We start from the raw sequence: 3,561 nt of genomic DNA on the forward strand, positions 1-3,561 counted from the left end.
CCCTTCTTATTTGTATATTGGGTCTTTAACGAGTCTTATTATCCTTGTCTTTGTTTATGTCTTGGGTTGGAACAAATTACTATAATTCGTCCCCGACGACGGATTAGTCGACATTTTTCACAAATTTTACGAACAGAAGCTCTTATTTTCATATTTGCCACTCCTTACTTTAATTTTGAATCCATTTCTTGGAAGAAAATAAGTTTCTTGAAATTTTCGATTTCAAATCGTATTTCCGCGAAAGAAATAGTGAAAACACCTAATCTTTCGAATCTTTGTTGCGGAGTCGATAAATTATACGACCTCTGGTTGAATCATAACGACTTACTTCAATTTTGACTCTATCTCCTGGCAATATTCTTATAAAACTACGTCGGATCTTTCCTGAAACATAACCTAGAATCATATCTTCATTATCTAAACGAACCCGGAACATGCCGTTGGGAAGCGATTCAGTAATTAAACCTTCATGAATCCATTTTTGTTCTTTCATTCCAGGTAAAACCTCCTTGAAGTATCAACTAGTGGAGGAAGAACCCTATTAGACAACCCACCCCTTATCTTTTCTTTTTCACAAAAAAGAAGTTTCCTATTCAATTCGGATATTAGAAAGATTACCATATATAACACAAAATTTCTCCGCCTATTCTTTCTAGTCGAGCCTCTCGGTCTGTCATTATACCCCGAGAGGTAGAAAGAATTACAACTCCCATCCCGCCTAAAATTCTAGGAATTCTTTGATAGTTAGAATAGATTCGGAGACCCGGCCGACTTATCCGTTTTAAATTTAAAAGATTTCGATAAGTACTTTTCCTATTCCTTCTATGTCGTAGGGTTAAAACCAAAAAATATTTGTTGTTTTCTCGATGTTTTCTCACGTTTTCGATAAAACCCTCTCGTAAAAGTATTTTAACAATACTTTGGCTGATATTAGTAGATGCTACTCGAACCAGGCTTTTTCTATACATATCGGCATTTCGTATAGAGGTTATTATGTCAGCAATAGTATCACTACCCATGATTAATTAAAATGATTGGTGCCTCCAAATTTGGATATAATCAACATGCTTTTTTACGTATTTTTTTTTTTATTTTACGTATTTTTTTTTTAGAAATTATGAATATTCATTTTGAAAGGTATATACGTGAGACAAAATCTACTAAATGAATCTTAATCTATTTATTTTAAATACCCTACTATAACCTATAACCATATCGTGGTCTCGTTTTATAATACCTCGGGAGCTAATGAAACTATTTTAGTAAAATTGAACTGTCTCAATTCTCGGGCAATCGCACCAAAAACTCGAGTTCCTTTTGGATTTCCTTCTTGATCAATCACAACTGCAGCATTGTCATCATATCGTATTATCATACCGTTGTCACGTTTAAGTTCTTTACAAGTACGTACAATTACAGCTCTGACCACTTCTGATCTTTCTAGAGGCATGTTTGGAACTGCGTCTTTGATCACAGCAACAATAACGTCACCAATATGAGCATATCGACGATTGCTAGCTCCTATGATTCGAATACACATCAATTCTCGAGCCCCGCTGTTATCTGCTACATTCAAATGGGTCTGAGGTTGAATCATATCATTTTATTTTATTTATTTTTTTTTTTGATCTGTTTTTTACAATACAAAGTTCGAAGAAAAAAAGAAATATTATTTGTTCAAAAAAAGAAACCTGCACCCGCTATTTTTAAGGCCTATTTCTTTTTTATCCCGAAATAATGAATTGAGCTCGTATAGGCATTTTAGACGCTGCTATTGAAATAGCCCTTCTGGCTATATTTTCTGTTACTCCACCCATTTCATAAAGGATTCGACCTGGTTTAACAACAGCTACCCAATATTCGGGAGAGCCTTTACCTGAACCCATACGTGTTTCAGCGGGCCTTACTGTAACTGGTTTATCTGGAAATATACGGACCCATATTTTTCCACCGCGACGTGCATTTCGTGTCATTGCTCGTCGACCCGCTTCTATTTGTCTAGATGTGATCCAAGCGGGTTCAAGTGCCTGAAGAGCGTATTTACCAAAACAAATAGTATTACCTCGATAAGACATTCCCTTCATTCTTCCTCTATGTTGTTTACGGAATCTGGTTCTTTTGGGGTTATAGTTGATGGTTTTTTTTGAATTCCATCTCTACTACAGAACCGGACGTGAGAGTTTCTTCTCATCCAGCTCCTCGCGAATAAATCAATTCAAATTCAAGATTTTGAATTCAATTCAGATAGAAAATAATTTGAATTAACTTTAATAATTAATATACTGAATCATGGATTTCATTTAATCTAGATTAAATATATTATTAATTTGTATATCTTGTTTTTATCGATAACTAAATATAAATATATTAAATAACTATTTTTTCTTATATTTATCTATTTTTTATTTATCTATTTTAGAATGTTTTATAATGTTAAAAGAATGTTTTATAATGTTAAAACAAATCTTTCTTTTGTTTTACTCTTTATCGTATTGGATTGACCCAATTTTAGCAATCCAAGAAAATAAAGTTTTCGCGGGCGAATATTTACTCTTTCAATTTCTATTTCAGTTCTCTCATTAGTTCATAATTTTTCCGAATAGATGAATTGGTCTCTGGCCGGTTCCGCCATCCCGATCAATGAATCATTCGAATTCTTTTTCACTAAAATCTTTTGAATTCACAGGTTCCATCGTTCCCATCGCTTCTTAATTAATGGTTAGGTCTGAATTCTACAACGGAGCTATTAGTTTTTGAGTCAATATTCTTAGTCTTTATTGGCTCGAAGCTCTTTATTTTTTGTTCGATGAGCAAGATCCATTTAATGATGAATCCGTATTGATGCTTTATTACGCAGATTTTTTCTGAGATGACTCATAGACCTTACATATTGGAATTCTATATCTATATCATCAATATTCTTTATTCTTTTTCTTTCTTTCTCTCATCCTTCCATTTATCCATACCCTTTCTTTTTGATTTCGATTGACAACTTAGAAATTTTTTTAATAAAAAAGATTTCAGTTGCTACAACAATATGACCAATATATCATATCTTGACTGGTTCTTTGGATCCAGATAATACGAACTGATGAGTTGGTTATTACTTCTATAGTTATTTGTTTATACTATGAGGCTGGTTTTTTATACTAACCCTCAAAAAACCAACGAGTCACACACTAAGCATAGCAATTTTATCAAAAGATTCATTGAATTTTTATTAAACTCTATAGAATTATAATTGTTCGTTTTTTTATTGAACATAAAAAAAAGAATAAACGAATTTATCATTTTTTGTTCCATCGCTGGATAGAATGCAAAGGGAAATAAAGGTTTATTATCCACCTTCTATAAATATCCAAATTTTTATGCCTAATACCCCATAGATTGTTCGAACTGTATATGAACAATAATCAATTTTAGCTCGAATGGTTTGTAGTGGAACCCTACCCTCTCTGATCCATTCAACACGCGCAATTTCTTTTCCGTCGATACGTCCTGCAATTTGCACTTGAATTCCTTTTGTATCTGCTTGTTCAGTTAATTCTATAGCCTTTTTCA

The 3,561-nt window shown here is 32.9% G+C and overlaps 1 pseudogene; it reads right to left on the reverse strand.

Annotated features, from left to right (window-relative positions):
• Window positions 1-426: 426 nt before the first annotated feature.
• On the reverse strand, window positions 427-2,084 carry LOC143615186 (uncharacterized; annotated as a pseudogene).
• Window positions 2,085-3,561: the final 1,477 nt, after the last annotated feature.

The sequence above is a fragment of the Bidens hawaiensis genome, unplaced genomic scaffold (assembly GCF_021521415.1).
Source record: "Bidens hawaiensis isolate Kalapana, Puna unplaced genomic scaffold, B.hawaiensis_p1.1 tig00042207_1, whole genome shotgun sequence".
Classification (NCBI taxonomy): Eukaryota; Viridiplantae; Streptophyta; class Magnoliopsida; order Asterales; family Asteraceae; genus Bidens; species Bidens hawaiensis.